Source organism: Hippocampus bargibanti, linkage group LG09 (assembly GCF_051943395.1).
Source record: "Hippocampus bargibanti isolate YZ-2025 linkage group LG09, ASM5194339v1, whole genome shotgun sequence".
Classification (NCBI taxonomy): domain Eukaryota; kingdom Metazoa; phylum Chordata; class Actinopteri; order Syngnathiformes; family Syngnathidae; genus Hippocampus; species Hippocampus bargibanti.
Window position 1 is genome coordinate 17,416,208 of NC_142742.1, and position 22,843 is coordinate 17,439,050.

Below are 22,843 nucleotides of genomic sequence, written 5' to 3' on the forward strand. Positions count from 1 at the left end.
GGAATTTATCAGCCTGTGGAAACGGGCTGACTAATTCCCTACACGGCTTTGTCGCCATTTTCTGCCTCCCTTGGGTGCGACATTTCCCACCCATGATGCCTCAAAATGACATTATTATTTAATCGATTGCAAACATGTATGCTTTGTTCTTCAGAACTATTTGAATCATATTCGTAACTGGATGTGTAACAAGAAAGCATTTTCTCCGAATCTGAAGCTATTGTTTTGATTCTCCAGCAAAGCAAGACGTCTTGGCGTGACGTCACGAACTGGGGGCGGGAGTTTCTGAAAATGCCCAATTCGCAGCTGAATTTTTTTGCAGATTTTGGACACTTTAAGTCATTTTTATTGGTGTTTTGCATTAGAATAAAAATATCATACTGCGTGTTTTGGGTATTTTAGATGCTATAAAATGTTTTTCTGATGTCAGTTAGGAAACAAAAAGTGACGTCGGTTGTCCTTTAAGGCAATTAAAAGGGAAGCTATTTGCTTTTGCACTCACAAGCATCTTTTGTGAGAGTGATCGTTATACAGAGAGAAAGAATAGCCATTTGAACAACTTCAGTAAGCCATTTTCTGAAAACCGTACCCAATCAGTTTTATTGTTTATTTATTTATTGTTAATTTTGTCTGACTGGTTGGAGGGGAACTTTGGGCTGTCGTCCTTTCAGTAAAATATGGTCATGTTCAGATTTGTTTTTCATTTCCTCAAGTTGGTGCCCGAGTTGGCAGCCGTATTGCAGTATGGTGTGCCATTGTTTGCTGTTATTCCATCCAGTTTCTTGCCCTAGCCCAAGTAACAGAATGGAAGGGAAGGGTCCTGCTGTGATTCATTTGCTTGCGCATGCTTACAAGTCTGCACACAAGCAGTTGAAGCAATATTGACAGAGTTCTGTAAAGGCAGATACTTATACTAATTATAAATCTTTCTACTCAGTGGTGTTTAATAACACAATGCCATGCATTTCTGTCCAGTACATTTCAGCTGAAATTTATGTTCTAATGCTATAATAATAATAAAGTTAATTGGATTATCCAAATTTCCCTTTGAATTTGAATTTGAAGCAATTATTGCATGATCCTCACTGGTCACTGAAAAGGATAAGCTGAAGAAAATGAATAATAATCAGTGACGTGCAGTCAGTGGAGGCAGGTGAGGCGGTGCCTCACCTGTCATCATGCAAAGCTGTCATGGAAATATCAAATGAAAAAATAAATTAAACAGTTAGATGTATTTAGTGATTTGTACTTTAAAGTTCTTGTCCATTTAACTTCACCGTTTTAGTTTTTTTTCAAAATCGCTGAATTTACCGTTCAAATACTAAGTAGAGACGAGCGGTGACGTCATTGATGACGCCAGTGCCTCACCAGCCATGAACCTAACCGCACATCACTGATAATGATACAATAATACATTTCATTTATAAGCGCATTCCAAAGCTCTCAAGGTCAATTTACAGTCACATGATACGTTTTTCTGTGGGTGAGCAGCGGCAGCCACACATGCCAGTGTTCACTCAACCTGGAATAACTCGAATTGAGAGAACGCTAGCTAGCTAATAGATAGCTAGCTAGATAGCCAGCTAGCTAGCTATTAGATAGTCAGCTCGGTAGCGAGCTAAATAGCCAGATAGATAGCCAGATAACAAATAGATAGTAAAAATATTTTAACCTGCCATTTCATATTCGAGACATTACTTTGAAAAGAGTACAACAATGCAGATGGTGTTTATATCTACTTTCGTTTGTCAGACTATGACTAACTTCTAATTGACCCTTTTATGTATCTCTCCAACCTAGTTTGGCCTGCTCATTCTAGTATTCAAGCATTGTCTCCAATGAAACTATATTGCGGTTAATGTTGGTCTTTCTGCTGGTAGATTCTTTCATTCCCAATATTCTGCGATGACTTAAGCCTTCCTCCTTTCATCCTTGATGTAATCACCGATCCTAACTTTTGGAGGAATGTCTCTCTACAAGTCGACATCACAATGTGCTGGCATGGTTGCCTTTATTATGGTCTTCAGAATCAGAATCATCTTTATTGCCAAGTATGTAGAACACACCAGGAATTTGTTTCCGGTAGAACACGCTGCACTAGTATCAACGTCATAACTCTGTTCTTTCAACCCTTATGTCTCGTAAGATGTACGGGAAAAAGTGTCAGACATAAAGGAGCAGGAAAAAAATGCAAGAAAAAAACTGTATTTGAGTTGGCAGGGTTAACCCCCATTTTTGTTCTACTGTGCATTGGGACAACCATTTTCAGCCCCAGCCTGCAAATTTCGTTTCGATAACTTCTCTCTCATCTCATTTTCCGGACCGCTTATTCCTCATTAGGGTCGCGGGGGTTGCTGGAGCCTATCTCAGCTGTCTTCGGGCACGAGGCGGGGGACACACAAAGACGTCCAACAGTCACTCTCACACTCACACCTAGGGAAAATGTGGAGTGGTCAATCTGCCTGCCATGCATGTTTTTGGGGAGGAAACTGGAGGACACGGAGAAAACCTACGCGGTTTCGGGGAGAACATGCAAGCTCCACACAGGGAGGCTGGACCGGGACGTGAACCGGCGACCTCTGCACTGTGAAGCCGGTGTGCTAACCACTCAACTACTGGGCCGCCATTTCGATAACTTGTTTTTGTAAGAATTGTTGATTGTTCTCAGTAAATCTGCAGATATTTTGGTGGGGAGTGGTGGCTATAAAAACTGCAGGGACATAAAAGTCTGATCTAAATTTTTGATTCAGTAAACTCTCACATTAAACCAAGTGACATCATTTGCCTCGACCGTTTTGGGTGGCTAAACATTTAAATTCTCTGATGTGGTCCGATTGATACCTCTGTCTGTCGAGCAGTGAATTTATGTTGGGGTAAGAGCTTCGTGGCTAAAGTGACTTTTGAATGGAAAATCAAATGTCTGAGACAAAGGACCCTGTTGGAAAAAAGAAAAACTGTCTTTTTTTGGACATATGAAGCCTGAATGATTAATCACTACTTGCATACCTTACAGTTTTCCATGCAGTTATTGGCACATAAAAGGACCAACTGCACAGCACCATTGTGTTCTGGAAGAAGACAGATGGATTTCAGGGGCGTGTGGCACAGGGACGTGTGTCTGACACCCCAGGAAGCTGTGCTGGTCTCAGCTGGTTTTAATCAACACCCTGATTTTGTGCACAATGGGACCCCTTCATGCTGCTCCACTGCTACCCATGACAATAGCTTGCTCAAATATTTACTGTATTTCTTTTAAGCGAGACAAGAGCGCACGCGTTGTGTGAAAATCACCTTCTTGCAGCGAGCAAACTTGAAATTGCAGACTATGAAAGATTAGATTCAATTCATGAGCACTCGGTGAAGTCCAGCTAGACAGTTTATCGGCGCCTTTGTCTTGTCTTGTCTTGTCTTCCTTGCTGTCCTCTCAGAGCACCAGATGAGGGTAGTTTAGCCATTCCTTAACTAGATAACTCAGGTTAGCTTCGTGTCGGAAGGCAGCTTGATGATGAGCAGATCGATTTAAAATGGGTCCAATGGGATAAGCGGTTTAGAAAATGGATGGATGCATTGTTGGGAGAACCCCTGACTTCTGCCGTTCAATATTGTACCACGAACGATCCTGGAGGTTAAAGTCTGTTGTAGTCTTATTTGTTACTGCTGTTTTGTGCAAAAAATACTCTTGTGCATTTTTTCATGTTTTTTTTCAACAATATTTTGAGTTTTCAATAGTTTTATGAGCTGATGCAGAGCCCTGTGCAGGTTCATATTCAATCTAACATTTCTTAAACAAAATAATTACAAAAAATACTCTGTAGATTTGCTTCCCGGTTTGTTTTCTTCAAGCAATACTCGAAGGGAGGGAGCTCTTACACTTCACTTCATCTAAAATATTATCATTGCATAATAGACATGTCCAAATTCAGTTAATCCAACATATTAATGCATTTTATATTCTAATGGTTCCCCATGTTTTGTCTTGTTTTTGCATTATGACTCAGACAAAATAGTGTGATGTGTTAAGCTTGAACTGGTACTCGATTTTACTGTGTGTTTAATGTCTACACACTTTTCAAAACAAAACAGCTATCTGAATTAAGCGGTGTGACTTTCAGATGAGATAAACATTCCTCTCTTTGCATCCCATGTCACGAGACAACCGGAGAACAACAGAATAAGACACATGATCATCTTTTGCAAAGATAATTATGCTGATGAACAGGAGGCCATAGGGATCCTTAAATTTAGTAGGCAGTAAATCAGATAAATTATATGTTTAGCTCCTCTCGCCATATCAAATGCAGCTGAAGAAACTCTCCATGTGGTTGAGGGCAACAAAAGGCACGTGAGCCTGACTAATTTTGATGGGTCAAATGTAGGCTTGTGCTTTGGTCTCAAAGTTGCTGTAATTTCTGGGCTTTTCATGTTTAGCTGTTACAATGTACAGAAACTGTTTGTAGCTGTGCAAGTCTTCTAGTCTTGACCTTTACTGATGCAGAAAGCAATATCTGCATATGGTAATAGTACTACAGTCAACAAAATAAATCCAAGAAAATAACAGCACTTATCTTCTTCTTTTCCTTTCGGCTCTTCCCTTCAAGGGGTCGCCACAGCGAATCCTCCATCTTATGTAGAGACATACAATTATCAAATGGTCCAAAAACGTGTCACTTCAAACTTGGCAACTATTGGATTGGATTGGATTTGCCTTTATTTGTCTCGCAATGGAGAAATTTACATTTCACAGCTGCAAAGTTATGAATGATATTCTTCTCTCACTTTCATCCATAGTCTCTGATAATGCAAATTTGCCTGTTCAGACAGCTTGGCCTGTCTTCAATGGTAACATCGGGTTCAAAGAGTTCATCTTGTACCAAAAGGTCAAGAAAAAGGTCAGAGGGCCATGAGTGCAGCCTTGCACCTGTTCATAGGAGGCCTTCTTTAGCTAGGCAGATGCCTCCCAGATGTTCTAGTAACGAACTGTATTCTTTTCTTCTGTGCTGTTTAGAACTTCATTTCTCAGACATACTTCACCGTACACGGACAAATGTGAGACTTTGGAGACAGGTAAACTCTTTGGATTCACAGCATTGTAAAGAAACAATTTACACCTGGTTAGCAGAGGATGGACTATTTTAAAATATTTTTTGGTTCACTTAGCAGACACCACAAGCAACACCCACCCCCCAAGTGGCTTGCGCTGTTTTTTTTTTTTTTTTTTTTGGACGAGGGATAAATGTCAGCGCTGAAATGTAGTCATGGCTGCACAGCTGAGCCTGCACTCGGGCAGATAGCTGTTCCCTTGTTGCCACTTACAAGAGCATGTGGAATATGAAAACCATATTTTCGAATGGAAGCATCTGGAAAAAATGAGACCCATTCACTCATTTAGGGTTTTATTAGAAGTTTTTTTTTCTTCATTGGTATTCTCCAGTAGTCCTCCCATTAAAACATTTTTGCGCACCTGAAATATAATACTTGAAGACTTTCCTCATTTAGTATCTCAAACGTCTGTTGGCTGTTTCACTTTTTGTTGAAAGCAGGTAGGCTCCATGATGAAATACTGTGTGTTGTATTTGAACAAAATAGAGAAAAAATAAACAAAGGGGAAAAAAGATTCATATGAAAAACAAAAATGGAAATACATGGCAATACATGACATAATTTGGAACAGATTGTGTTCAAAAGTCTTTTGTTACGTCACAGCTCTGAGAAGACCCAAAGATGAGAGTGTGCGAGCTTCAAACCGCAGAAAAAACCCCATTCTGAATTGTATCTAGTGATTAAACTGCTGTCTACCAACAATCTAATGACAGTTTAATTACAGTTATGCATTGTGAAAGGGACAAAAACACAGACAGGCTAGCAATACTTGTAACACCAAAAATACTATTCTGTATGAGTTAGCCAGCAAAAATAACTAGAATGAATGCCTGTTTACTCTGAGTTCATGCTGCCTGAAGCAGTGTTGGATGTAAAATGGATGGGAAGCAAATTGTACAGGAGGAGTAAAGAGGAAAGTTATAAAGGCATTACAATATATATATTGATATAAGGAGAAAGAGAGGGAGATGGAGGTGGAGAGAGAGAGAGAGAAACAGCTGATGGCTGTCAAAGAATGAGTCTTAAAATGATTGTTTTGATCATCTGACTGATTGTTTGTTATGCTCACTGGTGTGACGATATTTCTTCACACAGATGATAAAGTGATGATGTGTTTGATTTCACAAAGACCTGTGTATTCCAAACAATGGCAAGTTTCACACGTCAACGTCTTCATTATCAAACTAAGATATACCTGCACCAATACTTTGTACAATGAAAAGATTAACTCTCACATTTGATTTGCCTTCCCGGTCTTCAGTTTTTCCTCATCAAATCCATACGCTTATGTTGGCGTACGTGATTTTGAGCACTTGCCAGTGTTCAGATCCCGTTCCAGGAAAAAAAATGTTTCTTTTGTCCATTGTGAAGTCTCTTCACCATTGTGGGTACAGGTGTAAGGCGGGGTATAGGCTGTAAAGGGTCTTTTCCTCTTGATATCTTGGAACCTCACAACAGACATACATCCAAAATGTATGTACTATATACAGTATGCTGTATTATGGTCTGCCCAGTGGGTAGTTTTTTTCTTGTCTGTATGTGAAAGCCTCTGTGCATTTAATCGGCTGCACTGTGCGCTGTTGCCACCTCATGCAAAGGCAGTTCATTCTTTGAATTGCCCCAAAAACAGTGGCTGAGCTTCTCCACTCGTGTAATATGTTTCAGCAGATTTCCATACGCTGCCGGTACCCAGGCTTGCGGAGTTCTATCCCCATCCTGCCCCATGGCTGTTGTAATGGAAAAGCTGCAGAGAACGTGCGGTGTGGCGTGGTGCTTGGCCAAGTGGAGTGCTGCGGTGTTGGACTGTTTGGGGCAAATGGAAAAGAAGAATCGTTGCCGCACTTATGGTCTGTACTTTCTGGAGGCACTGTGATATGGCTTAAATTCAGCCAGAGTTTTATAAATATTTATGTAATGGAAAGGAATTGCAATAATGTTATGTTAATCTTAAATACAGTATGCTTCTTGTAAAAGGAATGTAATACCAAAGATGGGAAATGATTATTGGAACGCTCGTGAGGGGAGAGGGAGCTGGAAAGGGGGGCGGGACGGAGAAGAAGCAGGGACAATGTCAACAGCTCAGCTCTCAGCTCTGTCAGCTGAAAGCCACATCTAAGCACAGAAGTTTAGTGAGCGTAAGCAGCCCTAACACAGCAGTTTTGGAGAAAAGAGATCGTAGAATATAGAAATGACGGAGGAAATTGGCAGAGAGCTTGAAAAGATAAATCAGGACTGGGGGATGACAATCCAGCGGTTATCTAAACTCTTGATTTGTTCTCCTTGATTCCACATGACACAGGAATGATACATCTCAGCATTTGAAGCGTCTGAGTGAGATACTTGATCTTCATTTTGATCTTGATATAGATACTTGGAAACTCCCTTCGGTCACTGTGACCACTTTCTCTTTTGTAGTGCTGTTCACTCTTGCAGGGGATTACAGATGCGAAGAGCTGCAGTTGAAAACCTCGTTTCTCTTTGCACCACATCTCAATAACCATTCCGCTAAGAGAAAAAAAAACCTGTTTGATACACTGAATCATTGTATGAATTCCATTCCAATAACGAAATACCACCTTTGTATCTTACTATGTTTAGAAGGAAAGGATGGCCCGGAGCTCATAAACAGTAGCAATTGTAGGGTAGTGAACCACACAACGTACTCATTCTTCAGAGGTGTTGACATATGTATGCATTTACCTACATGTGTGATTGTGTATGAAACTACAAAGGTTTTATACCTAACATACTTAGAGGCTTTGAGTCAAGGTTATATATTTTGGTCAGTGCTGCACAAAAGAATCTCATTTTCGTGTTTTGGTTGAAGAGAGAAGCAAGTAAAGGTCATTTAAAAATAAAATTACGCAACTCTTGAAAATAATTCAGAATCAAAATCAGAAATCCTTTAATAGTCCCATAGTGGGGAAAATTGAAAAGGGGGGAGCAGGTGAAAAGATAGAAAACAAAATATTCTAAGCGTCATCGAAATGTCAGAAGACTAAAATGTATAGCTCCACATAAATGTTTCATAAAAAGAACTGTACATAGTGCAAGTATAAAAAAAAATCATATTTGATATATGTAACTGTATTGAGTCAACATAAGGTTGCTGTGCTATTTACAGTTTTTTTTCACGTGTGATTATTAAGACTGTTTACCCTCTCGATACAATTAGATGTATGACATCAACCTATTTGAATTACTTTTGTGGGAAACGGTCCTGATCTCTCATTTTTGAGAGTGAAAATAGAGGCAGTTCTTGAATCAATCAAACAAAACTGAAATGCGCAATTAACCGCAACCAACACATTGGCTGATGAATCAGTCTCAACTAGTTTGTGGCTACAGTGTATATCCACAAAGGCATCGAGAGTCATTAACTCCTCATGGCATCATTACTATGCTCAATACAAAACTCCCATAGAAACAGGTTTCATGTTTTTTCATATTCAGGTTTCAGAAGTCATCTCTCAGTCAGGCCAATGTGCGCCATGTTGTGGTGGCTTTACCAGAACCGGTCCTGTGCATTTATGATATAATTTGTATTTTTATTTAATTACAGCTGTTCGTCTGTGTAAGCTCTCAGTCGTACAGGAGTGGTCCATCGATGAGAAGGTTTCTTCAGCCGTCATCTGTACAAAAGTGAAGGTTTCGGACGTTTCGCCTCCTATCCAAGAGGCTTCGTCAGCGAACTAAAGTCTGACTGGTCGTATCGGCCCCATTTATATATCCCTAATGTCCAGACATGGTGGCGCCGGACACAGCTATGGTAGGTCTCTACTCTCAGGATGGGGGGGCAGGGGACCCCTCCTTGTGGCCCCATTGATTGTTCCTACATTCCTGACTAACGACTGGCCTATTACCCCCACTCCCACCGGTATCACCTCATCAGCATAACGACCCTCATCAGCATTACGAAAGTTGCCTAACCTGTTTTGCCTAAGCAGGCTATTGTATGAACGATCCAAATTGAACCTCACCCCACCAGACCGGTTTAATGAAGGATTTTGTTGTTTTATAAGAATCGCTTCTTTTACCCCCCTTTCAAACCATCTATGTTCTTTCGCTAAGATTTTAACCTCATTGTCATCAAATGAGTGGTTGCTAACTTTTAGGTGCAAATGTACTGCCGATTGAGGTCCACTTATATTATCCCTGCGATGTTGATAAACTCTTTTTTTGAGAATTTGTTGAGTCTCCCCAATGTACTGCTCTTTACAATTTTCATTCTTACAATGTATGGAATAAACTACATTACTTTGTTTTTCATTTGGTAGCCTATCTTTTGGATGCACTAATTTTTGCCTTAACGTGTTTATCGGTTTGAAATAAGTAGGAATTTTATGTTGCCAAAGGACTCTTTGTAATTTTTCAGAAACTCCTGCAATGTACGGTACGGCTACTCCTCTCCTTTTTGAATCTTGAGAATTATTGGTTTCGTTCGCTATTCTTTCTTTCTGACATTTGTTGAATGACCACTGAGGGTACCCACAGTTAGTGAGTGCTCAGGAGAGCACTCACTAACTGTGGGTACCCTGTGCTCAGGAGAGCACTCACTAACTGTGGGTACCCTCAGTGGTCATTCAACAAATGTCAGAAATCATAGCTGTGTCCGGCGCCACCATGTCTGGACATTAGGGATATATAAATGGGGCCGATACGACCAGTCAGACTTTAGTTCGCTGACGAAGCCTCTTGGATAGGAGGCGAAACGTCCGAAACCTTCACTTTTGTACAGATGACGGCTGAAGAAACCTTCTCATCAATTACAGCTGTTGTATATTTAACATCTTTAGACTACTGTGCAGTTAGATCATATTCTAACACCTGGACATAATATCTTGTTTAAGCCATTCCGTGTGGAATGATTTAACATGGCACACAAAAGAACAGTGTGCAGTGTGGAAAATAAATAAAAGATGATTTCTCAATTTAAGTGAATCAAACTCAAGTATTAATATAATTAATTTTGCGATATACTTAATCCTCACAAGAGTTACGGGGAGTGCTGCAGCCTATCCCAGACGTCATAGCGCAGTTGGCAGGTGACACCCTGAACCGGTGTTCAGGCAACCGCAGGGCAAACAGAGATGAAAAACCAGCAGTGCACATTCACACCTAGGGGCAATTCGATCAGTCTGCCATGCCAGAGCAAACCCACCCTGGCCTGGGGAGAACATGCAAACGCCACACAGGGAGGCCAGACCGAGGATTGAACCCACGATCTCTACACAGTGAGGTTGGCATGCTAACCACTGGTCCGCCAGGTCATGATGTAGCAATATTAAATACTTCAAAAAATAGGTGTTGATTTCATTATTTATTTATGAAAATGGTAATGGATTGATGATCAATGACCTTTGGGTGGCCGGACATAGCCACATAGAATTTTGTCCATGGTGACTCCTTCCATCGTCATCAAATATACCCAGATATACAGGACAATGGAAGTTCCACTAATACAAAAATGCCCTCCTAATTTCCAGGGTTTCACATTTGAAGTCGTTTTAATGCACCATTTCGTATGCAGAAGCCTTGTCTTTCCTAATCAGGTCGTCAGCTCAGTGGTAAATCCTCACTGTGTATAAAATGCATGCTGATGAAAGTTTTAAGCATCAGCACTCCAAATTTCCACATATAAAATTGGTTATGGATACACTTTGTAAAGTTTTCCTTTCTGATGTTTTATAGATGGAAAACATTCCATACAGGCACCTCGGTTGTTTTTCTTTCGAAGACTTTTACTATGGTTTTCACTTAAGTTGGCTGTATATATTTACATCTATGAGACAGGTAAAATAATATCAGGCTGAAACAAACTCTTTATTTTTTTTGCAACACTTAACTTCAACACGAGCATTAAACTGGGAGTAACGGGGGCTCACATCTCGTCCTTTTTATGTTTGCTCTATGAACTAAGTCATGTGGATGGGGTTTTATTCTCCATTCACGCTTGAATGGGTCAAGCACAGTGACAACCATTAAAACATATCAGGAAGGCATCAATTTATGTTGAGGGCTCACATGTTAGGTGCGCTGCATCCGCTGCTCCTGTCAGCACTCTTGTATATGTTCATATTTTATTCATGTATGAAGTGCTCTCCCAGGATTAATTGCGAGAGCGAGGTGGAGTCACGTTGCTACCGTTAGACCTTTTATCACATCAAGCCCGCTGTTGACGGGCAGCTTAACGACCTTTTCATTAGAATAGCTTAAAAAAAGGAGGGGACTCTGTCTGAAAAGCTGCTTAAATATTACAGTCAGAACATTTGGACGGGATTACCACCATTTTATATTCAACATAAAGGGCTTACAGAATATGCAGAATAAAACTCTGAGATACTGGAAGAAATGATGCATGCCTTCTCTGTCCTTCATGTGAAGTGACCACATTGACTGACACTATTGTGCCAGTGACACACTTTCGAGGGCTTATGATGTGTAAGCATATCTCCTCGTTACAGTGCCTCAGTGTTATATTACTTCAGGCTATTTAAAAAATTCCTGCTCCCCTCATAGGGCTATCCGTTATTGTGTGCCTAAAATGGTCCTGGTCGAGCATTCCAGACATTACCCACAAGCCCCTTGTCCTCTGTTTCAGCTGTTGACCTCACACACGCAGTATTAATAGCTTCATGAATGCAGGGTAGTCATCATTTCGTGACATTAATTTTTTTAACAATATCAACTTGTTTCTAAGATATAAGGATTGAAAACATGAAATTTTTCATAACCACGAAAATAACCTTTGCAGATGTATTTTCGTTACCCAAAATGTATTTTGAGGTCACCAATTATTTAGTGGCTCATTCGTTTGATCTCATTGAAAGAAGGTTGGATTCAGTTCCCATTCTGTTATGTGTTGTCATTTCTGTTACTGATGAGTCACCAGTCAGGGCGGCCCGGTAGTCAAGTGGTTAGCACACTGGCTTCACAGTGCAGAGGTCGCCGGTTCTCGTCCCGGTCTGGCCTCCCTGTGTGGAGTTTGCATGTTCTCCCCGGGCCCGCATGGGTTTTCTCCCACATTCCAAAAACATGCATGGTAGGCAGATTGAAGACTCCAAATTGTCCCTTGGTGTGAGTGTGAGAGTGACTGATGTTTGTCATTGTGTGCCCTGCGATTGGCTGGCAACCAATTCAGGGTGTCCCCCGCCTCATGCCCAAAGACAGCTGGGATTGGCTCCAGCACCCCCCGCGACCCTAATGGGAAATAAGCGGAACGGAAAATGGATGGATGGGTCACCAGTCACCTTATAGTATCAACGCATGGACAATGTAGGCAGCGAGCTCAAATGCTCGATTTAATCAATGTAGCGTTTGTTGTGAACCGAGCATCATTTAAGACTTGTTAGCCAGCTAAAATAATGCATGTCTGCAAACATAATTCTTATAACGACATGATATATTTGTCTTGGTGTAAAAGATGCGGCTGTTGTGCTGCCCCTATATGGAATATGAACCGTTTGATCTAGGAAAGGTTATATTTCAACAAAATGATGCCAAGGATTACATTTCATCGTAATGTGTTGCAATGTTTGAGCCTTGTAGTGAATTAATATTAATGCTCGTCATCTGGCCTGAATTAAGACTAAAGGGTGTGAATTTGCAAAGACACAGTACAAAGCATTGCATTCATCTTCAACAATATTTTCCAGTGTACATGCACATTTACTTCTGAAATCTTGTCTGTCGGTTTCAGAAGATTTGTCTCTAATCAGTTTCTTCAAACTACAACTGTTCAATTTAATATCCTGCAATACTGTTTTCGGCACATCAAAGCAAAATATGTAAATGCCAATGCCACAAAGGCTTGCACTTCTTGTGGTCCATGCAGTCAGGGATTCACAAATCAAACCAAATGAAACTACTATTAAAGACATGCCTGAAGGATTACAAACCTATATGCACCTTCCTCTTTTTTCCAGTGGTTTGACATTTCCTTTTTTTTTATTAGTGAGGTGTCTTACTGTGCTTCTCTACCCTGTTAAAAGCAGCAAAGCTAGTTTGTTTTCATGTCTGCTGGAATCAAACAAGACCTGAGAATTTTCAAAAACTGGCTGTGTAACAGGCAGTTAAATGTATTAGGGTTTGATGTGAAAGCAAATTCCATATAATAAGCAGATATTTTGGTCATTTATTTGTCTGCTTGAAATTAGACAATGTTGACATTTTTGGTCACCTTTATGAACACCGCTCTGGCATACTTTTCTGTCACTCCAGACTTCCTCATGCAATACTACAGCACTTCTCTGGGCACCCTATCATACCCTTTCTCCAGATCTACCAAAACACAATGCAATTCCTTCTGACCTTCTCTGTACTTCGCTGTCAGCATTCTTAAATCAAACACTGATTTGTCTCGCTAAAGACCACAAACATCAGTACACTTATAATGACTCTTTGCTTCCACGATTTGCCTGAAAATAGCTGTCTGTTAAAAAAGAAAATGAAGAAATGTCTCCGTCTGCATTTAATTGCCCCATATGGAGAGTCTTTCAATCCTGTATAAGAAACAGGATTAACCATGCTATAATTGAGGATTTACTTGTAATTGCTTCCACTAAGACTGAGGAGGAAGTAATCGTTTATTGGATGAATTCATTTACAGTGTAGACACTAGAAGAGCAATTGACTAAATCAACACTTGTACATTCTTAAAATGTCAGCTCTGGTGAATGCCATATCCTAAAGATACCCACCGAAGACAACTAAAGTGGAGTTGATGACCAAAAGAAGTATAATTCACTGGTAATATTCAAGAGTTCCACATTGGGGTGTGGGAGTATTCCAAATCCTACAAGACCAGATGTCAAACTTTGCAGTGTGATTCAGAATCAGAAAAATAACCATAATTAGAAAGCCTTTAATAATCCCACAGTGGGGAAATTTACAATAAAGATTGAAAAATCATCAACTAGAAAAGGCGTGTTGTCATATGGGCTTATTTGATTACTGTTTGTTTATGGAGCTTCTGTGAATCACTTGGTCTATAAGGTGATGTTGCGACATGACTGTATCCTCATGCCTTTCGTCTTAGTGCAACTTTTAATTGGCAATGTGACAAGATTTTCCAAAAAGGGCAGTCTGTCAAAATGATGCCGTTGGTCGCAACGTACACTTGAACCACACCAAAATGTTGAAAATCATGTGATGAGTTCCAAAGATTGTCCGGTTTCTTGTGTGCGTGTGTTTGTGTGTGTGTGTGTGTGTGTGTGTGTGTGTGTGTGTGCGTGTGCGCGCGCGCGCGTGTGTGTGTGTGTGTGTGTGTGTGTGTGTGTGTGTGTGTGTGTGTGTGTGTGTGTGTGTTGTAGTATTGCATCAAAAAAGGCTTTTTGGAGAAATGTCATATTGCCTGCAGAATCTGATTAAAAAAATAAAAAAAAAATGAATGGATACACTCACATTATTTCAGCAGTACACTGTTTGAGGACATGCAAAGACCAACAGCCTAACAGGTTTTCAGCTGTCTCATCTTCATATCTTCCCGTATCTGATTCCAAAATTGCCCAAAGGAAGCAATTGAAAGAGGCACAGTAATTAGAATGGGGGTAGGGGAACATGGTCTTAAGGAAAGGGTGGATTTCCGATCATTCAAAACTTCCTGGAAGATGCACGTAGGCACATAAATCGATGAAGACAACACTTAATCAGCAACCACCGTATACACCTTACGAAGGCACAAAGAATAATAACTTGATGTTGAAGGATGGAACTTTTTAAACTGGGTCCTCAGTACCATGTGTGAAAGCCACTTGATGTTTAGATTACCATTAAATCATCAGACTGACAACATGAATCCCACAGCTAAAGGTGTGCTTTCAGAGCGAGCAGAGGAACTCATTGAATCTAAATGTACTGTGAAATAATGTTGTATAAGCTTTGGTCATTTGTTCCCGAAGGCAGAAACTCTCTGCTTGCCATTGAAGTCTATACCAGAATAGTTGGGGAATGTCACCACTGAGGAATTCGAGTGCCCTTGGCGCTGTCTCATTTTGCATGTTTACATTCTTTTGTTCATTGGTTAAGGTTGTTTTTTTTTTTGCTATTCAAACACATGATCACCATAAAATATTCTAGTAGTACAATTAAAAAGAAAAAAAAAGTTCTGATGGCTATGCATGCTCCATTACGATCACTGATCTTCCCACAATATAACCTTTGACCACAGTATGGTTCAACTACATAATGTAGTTTCCCCAATGGCCTGAAACAGTAGCCGTGGGTGGGCCATGGGTCTCCCTGAGAGAATGAGCTCTCTGTGTTTAAGGTGATTTGGCTTGAAGTCAACTGCTTTGTAAGGGATCAAAATTTGAGGCTTGGTCCATTAGTCATCGGACACAACGGAGGGAATTTTGGTGAGGGCATGTCTGGGTCACCAGTATCTATTGGGCATTGCTCATATTGGTCAGGTAAAGCGCGGTTGGATGTTTTGCTGCATGACACATTCTTGAGTATGTGCATGTTTTCACATACTCTGCACAGGAAGCTGCATACATGTGCATTTTTCAGTCATAGTGTTATGATTATGCGGATTTGATAAGTGCTGCCCCTGGCCTGTTAATGGCCGTGCAAGTCTGTGACTGAGAATGTACAGCTGGCTGGCTTTTAACTGAGTGAACTGCTACCCATTCCATTGAGTGACTGAGTCAATTTTGACCATTGACTAAGATTCCGCTTCCATTTACTGGACTGTATTTTGTCAGTATGTTCAAAAGGTGCACGTGTTTCTGTCTATAGTCTGTCCTTACCAGCTGCGCAAGCATTATATTTCATTCTCACTGGTCCCTGTAGGCTATATTAAAGTTGAATGATGTTTAATTTATCATAGGCATTCAATTGTGCAATCTAGACAGACAGATGTGCTTTTCAACATACACATTTCACTTGAGCTAATTGGATATGAAGTCTGACTGATCACAAATTTTGGGCATTCTGTCTTCCTGGTTCATATCTACAATATTTCCATGTGAGTTCAAGTAACAGTCAGTAGAAAAATAATCGCTGTGAAATCCCTTGACATACAGCATGTACGCTAAAAATAAGTTTTCCTGGACTGAAAGCCATAAAAAAACTACTATATCGTGAGGTTTATAAAAGTCGTTTTTTTAACCAAAACTCTTCAATTGGATCTCCATTGTATTGTTTACATGCAGCTAACTGATCTGACCACAAGCTCTAATCTGTGTTTGTCTGATTCCATGTTGATGATAAAACAAATACAGTACAATGGCATTATAATCTTTGATGGTGAATTATGATTGTTGTTGACTATCCCAATACTGTATTTTGTCATTACAGTTGTGCATATCCGTGTTTTACATGGCATGAAAACATGGCGGACTAAACACAATTTCATTGGAATTAGCAATGATGTAATGATATTAAATGAAGGGAAAATCTAAACAAGACACGTCCTGACTGAATAGCATGTTGCCGCAATTGTATTTCAGTAGATATGATGAATTTTCTACAAGCATATGTTTGCAATCATGTGATAGCAAAACCAGGAGCTTGACGTATTATATGTATATGTATATGTCATTTTTACTTTGAGCAGTATGGTGATGTGATGCATGTTCTGGAGAGGCACACTGGTGTTTGATGGACTGATCCATTTATGGATATCTTCACACCTCTTCTATCTTGCCACTCACAACGCACACACACACACACACACACACACACACACACACACACACACACACACACACACACACACACACACACACACACACACACACACGCAAACGCACGCACAATTCCAGAAAATCCATCTCTCTCTCTCTCTCTCTCTCTCTCTCTCTCTCTCTCTCTCTCTCTCTCTCTCTCTCTCTCTCTCTCTCTCTCTCTCTCTCTCTCTCTCTCTCTCTCTCTCTCTCTCTCTCTCTCTCTCAGTGCTGCTCCCTCCTGCAGTGACCTACTTCTAGGTACAGGGGACCATGCAGAAAGTTAGTGTGTTGAATGAGAAGTTGCAGCAGTACCTCCCTTTAAAGCTCCCTCCCTTCCATCAACTTCCTCACATTACTGTCTCTCTCTCGCCATGCTTGGCTACATTCCAAACCAAGACTCAGAGTTGGCAACAAGCTCGTCTTTCTGCTTCAGGGTCACGGTGTGTGAGTATGCAAAATGCGCTCACATCTAAGCCTCTAGTGGGATTGTGTCATTTTTGAGCTGGTGAACATGTGAAAATATGGCTATTTGCAGACCATGCTGCATGTGGAATGGAGTTCAACAAAGTGTTTCTGTGGTTTCATGCTTGCCACAGTAGTGCGTGCATAGTGTTTGCATTTAATGTCCTTTATTTGGAGCAGTACTCAAACACCAAGGCTGACAATTAGGCTGTTTTTGTCACAATCTTGCCCCTTCTCAACAAAGGATATCAAATGCCGTCAATCTGACGTCTTATAAGTTTTATTTCGAGTCTTTTTTGTCATGATGTCACTTTTGAACATTCTTATTCAATATTTTTTCTCTGCATTTCAACCATCGCAGGCGTGAACAGAGCTGCACGCACTGCAAATGGTGTCTTTTTTTATCCGCTACAATGTGGTCTGTGGTGGATAAAAAAGACCCTGTCTTGTGCTTAGGTCAAAAAAGTTAAATTATCAGTGCCACTCAAATTTGTAACTCACGCGCACTCATAATACATAATCGCTTTGGATGGAGCAAACATTGCCATCCTCTGCCTCATTTGATCCATGTATATGCTGAAAGCATTCTACGCTTAACTTCAGCGTGTCACCTCTTATGTGCTGGTGAGGCAGTTGTACGACACGCACACAGTGAAGGTGAAGCATTATTTTGCATTTTAAGTTTAGATTCAGTTCACTCCAGCGGTAATGACGTAATCTTATATTCATATGCATAGTGTTTGATAGCATTTAAATGGATTTTAACGACATTCACAATTCTCAGAAAAACTCCATGTCCCAAGTTAGACAAGCATGCTGTATCAAAAATTATGGATGCGCAAATGCTCATTGAGGAAAAATGTAAAAGCCCAAACACATTACAAAAGACATTGATTGCATTGAATGGGAGAATAGAGCCTCACAGGAGATATTTTAATTCCTTGCTTAATGGTCCCGTACCCTCAGGAGGAACCAAGTACCACTTTACACTCCCTTCTACCCTACCAAGGATTTCATGGAACAAGTTGGCATCTCACAAGATGCCATCCATAGACGCTATGGGACCTTAGAGGCCTTTTTTGCACCAAAATATCCTATTTGCCTGCACATCTGCTCAGTATTTGTAGGCTGGATCACAAGGTGCCAGTCAGGGTTTGCGAGCATATGTTTTTCTTTAGTTTTGATCTGTACGAACCTTTTCACTGCCATGGAAATGACGGTCTCTTGTTATACATCATGACAGTTGCTGTTCTGCCAAGAATCACTTTGCCCACTAGGCCATCCAAGCTCATTTAAATCCTTTTAAGATGGCCACATAAGAGTTTGTCTATGTAAGCTCTCAGAGTGGTCCATCGATGAGAAAACTTTCTTCAGCTTTAGACTCTGCTATGATCATAGCAGAGTCTGGCACCACCACGTCGGGTCAGTAGGGATAATAATAATAATAATAATAATAATAATAATAATAATAATAATAATAATAATAATACATTTCATTTCTAAGCACCTTTCAAAACTCTCTCTCTCTCTCTCTCTCTCTCTCTCTCTCTCTCTCTCTCTCTCTCTCTCTCTCTCTCTCTCTCTCTATATATATATATATATATATATATATATATATATATATATATATATATATATATATATATATATATATATATTTTTTTTTTTTTTTTCGTTCGCTGACGATGCCTCTTGGATAAGAAGCGAAACGTCCGACACCTTCAAAGTAGTACAGATGACGGCTGAAGAAACCTTCTCCTCCACATTAGAGTTGCAAGGAAAAAAAAACCTTGAACCTGATGCAATTTCTTGAATGTCTGCATCTATTGACCATAGAATATGGATGCATTGGGCATACAAAAATCTAGGTCATTGCAAAGGGTTGACATTTTTTTTTTTTTGTGAGAAAGTATGTCACTTGAAATCGTCACCCAGCAGTATACATGCTTACTTAGATCTAATGCATTTTAACAATCCATTATATTCATATTTCTGTATACAGTGGGACCTCGGTTTACGAACCCTTTGGCTTACGAACTTTTCGTTTTACGAACGTTAAATTTATGAAAATTTTACCTTGGCATACAAACTATTTTTCGGGATACACACGGAGCTGCCACAATGAGTGATGTGTCGTTCGTGAATGAGCCCGTTCTCCTAACAAGGAAATGGCAGCTGACTTTTTTTTGTGCTCTATTCCCACCCCCAGTCGTCGGTTAAAGCCACGTGATTGGTCAAGAACGCAGCAGTGGGGGATGGGATTACAGACAGAGAGAGTGAGGCCATTCTCCCAAAAACAAAATGGCATCTTCGGTTAACGACACGTGATTGGTCAAGACCACAGCAGTGGGGGCGGGGGTTAAACATTAAAGAGACAGGCAGACAGAGAGAGAGAGAAAAACACACACACACACACGAAAGGGAGAGGACAGAGCTTGAAACAAAAAAAAAAAAAGAAAAGGGTGAAAAAAACAAGTAAGATGGTGAGAAAATGGATAGAAAACTGTGAAATTTGGACACATTTGTACACTTGATGCAAAAAGCTATTAACCCAGCTAAACAGATCACAATTGATGAACTAGATACAATTATCACAGAGAAAGCACCTACAAGGGATCATTCCTCAAGATGGTGAAAGAAGCCTATGTTCCTCATCAAGTGTTTAATGCTGAGGAAACCAGACACTCCATTCCATCAAGCCATTAACGACCATCACAAAGGTAAATAAAATGACTTTATTGTACAGTATAGTTTATTTCTTTAATCATAATACTACAGTAAAGTCTCGTTATATCGATATCCAAGGGAGTCCGAAAAAATATCGATATAACCGGGACTATCGATATATCCGATCCTGCGCCGAACTGCATTAAACAAAAGCCGCCAAAAGAGGGCAGCCAAGCGCCATATAAGAAACGGAGCTGGCCATTAGCTCCCTTTTTTGTTCCCCCAATGTTGCCTCAAAATGGCACATATAATTCTTTAATGATTGTAAACATGTATGCTTTAATCTTCAGAACTACAGTGTATTTGAAACATATTCATAACTGGATGTGTAACAAGAAAGCATATTATCCGAATCTGAAGCCATTATTTGGATTCACAAGCAATGCAAGACGTCTTGGCGTGAAGTCATTTTTATTTGCATTTGAATAAAAAGTCGGCTGTCCTTTAATACACAGTATGGAATGTTAATAATTTTCAAAATCATCGCGCTTCAGCAGACAAAACAAGAAACATTGTTGCAAAAAACGATTGCATTCATATACAGTACAGTGGGCATGTACATAACACAACAGGGAAACTGCAACGCTTACATCTTACTGTATTATGTATACAATTTAAAAAAGTCATCAATCTTCTTCTGCTTCCCATTTTTACCTTTTAACACAAACACTTCAATCTCGTCTGCTACACACGAGCTAGCGTCCGAAAATGAAAATGGCTCTGCTACACGGGTGCTGGGCACGTAACCAAGTCACCTGACCAAGTCGACCAATGGCGCGACTGATGGCGTGACACGTAACCAAGACACGTGACCAAGTTGACCAATGGCGCGACCGATGGCGTGTCACGTGACAAAGTCACACGGCCAAGTCGACCAATAGCGCGACCGATGGCGGCTCATGTGACCAAGTCGACCAATAGCGCGACCGATGGCGGCTCACGTAACAAGACACGTGACCAAGTTGACCAATGGCGCGACGGATATATCGATGTAAACAACAAAAATGGCCGGCGGGGGATGAAAAGGAGCACCGTAATAACCGGATTATCGTAACAACCGGGTATCGTACTAAACGGTACTAATTATACATAAAAAGACTAGAAATGTGCAAGGGAAATGAAAATAATATCGTAATAAGCGGTACTATCGATATAACCGATATCGATATAACGAGACTTTACTGTATATCACATTTATTATACATAAAATAAGGTATATTTTGTGTAGTTTTAAGGCTTAGAAAATTAGAAAGTAGAAAATTATGTTTTATGGGGACCTGGGAACGAATTATTCTAATTTTAATGGTTTCCTATGGGAAATTATTTTTTGGGATACACACTTTTCGCCTTACACACTCTGTTTGGGAACCAATTAAGTTCGTAAGCCAAGGTCCCACTGTATTCGATGCTGCTTACATTCTGCTTTGTTCAATATGTACAGTAAAGTGTCGTTATATCGATATCGGTTATATCGATAGTCCCGCTTATTACGATACTATTTCTATGCACGCACGGAGAAAATTACATGCGCGCAGGGTCGGATATATCGATAGTCCCGGTTATATCGATATTTTTCGGACTCCCTAGAATATCGATATAACGAGACTTTACTGTATTTGCCCCAAGCTTATTTTGTTGTTGAGTGAGGACTGACCAAATACAGTATTGGAGTTTTTAAGAGTGAAAACATGTGCGCGTGTTTTTGAACACGCCTACATGTGCACAGAAAAGATTTCGCGGCAATCCATACACTCTTACAAAGGTAAATGCCATCGTAGTCCTCGTATTGTGTGTTTGTGTGTTTGTGTGTTTTATCTTTGCTGCAATGAATGACAGCAAGGAGCCAACTAGGTCAGACCCTCAGACTACCCAAACACAATTATCTGATTTGTGGAAATTAAATTAATTTATATTCAACTGTATTAACTTATTCAATCAATGCCTGGAAATTGAAATCCAAAAATGTCATTATAGTTTGAAACAATAAGCAATGAAGAGGAGGCTTGTTATTGTGTTAACTTTGTCATGAAAGACAATGTTTTTGTTTTTGATTGTTCGCACTCAACAATCGATGAAAGCCACAGTCTCGTTCCCGAACACTATAAATTGTCCAGAATGGCGGCAGTCAGGACCTGAGCACCTTTTCCGCCATCAACGTTTACAGGACATGGAACTCAACTGTAATGACAATGAAACACTCACCACTTTTGATGATGATAGCCGAAAGAAAATGGAAGGAAATGTGTCTGAAAGGAGGTAACCCACAAGTGACATGTTATCCTAATGAAGTGGAAAAGCAGTTAGTTTACTGCAGTGCCTACACAAGGTACACACAAGGAAACAGAAAAGGCATTTTTTTCCTTTTCTCTGGATCATTCTTTTAAGCTTGAGTTGGAGGCCTAGTACATTCATAAAAAATTTAACACCCTGCTATTTTTAGTCATCGAAATGAGAACATCTCTGCTCAGTGAATATGTTAGTGAGGGAGAGCAATGTGGAGGAGGAATTTAAGTAATACAATTTCTTGCCACCGATTCAAGTAAAAATGTAGCCTTAAATTGCGCATAAACGATCAAATGCATCTATCAAATGTGAGAGTAGTCTTAAAGGACAACCAACATCACTTTTTTTGTTTCCTAACTGACATCAGAAAAACGTTTTATCTAAAATACCCAAAACATGCAGGCTGATATTTTTAGTCAAATGCAAAACACCAATAAAAATGACTTAAAGTGTCCAAAATCTGCAAAAAAATGAGCTCCGAATTGGGCATTTTCAGAAAGTCCCGCCCCCAGTTCGTGACGTCACGCCAAGACGTCTTGCATTGCTTGTGAATCAAAACAATGGCTTCAGATTCGGAGAATATGCTTTCTTGTTACGCATCC

At 40.1% G+C, this 22,843-nt stretch overlaps 1 protein-coding gene across 3 annotated transcripts in view; it reads left to right on the plus strand.

Moving 5' to 3' along the window:
* Positions 1 to 22,843, plus strand: part of LOC148893856 (disheveled-associated activator of morphogenesis 2-like) — a 92,768-nt gene that overhangs the window by 15,988 nt on the left and 53,937 nt on the right. The window contains exon 2 of one of the 3 annotated variants that reach the window (XM_089004585.1): positions 6,769 to 6,947. The exons of the other annotated variants lie outside the window; for them this stretch is intronic. The gene's annotated coding sequence lies outside the window, so the exon portion shown is untranslated. The remainder of the gene's footprint in view (positions 1 to 6,768; positions 6,948 to 22,843) is intronic. 3 annotated transcript variants of the gene reach the window in all.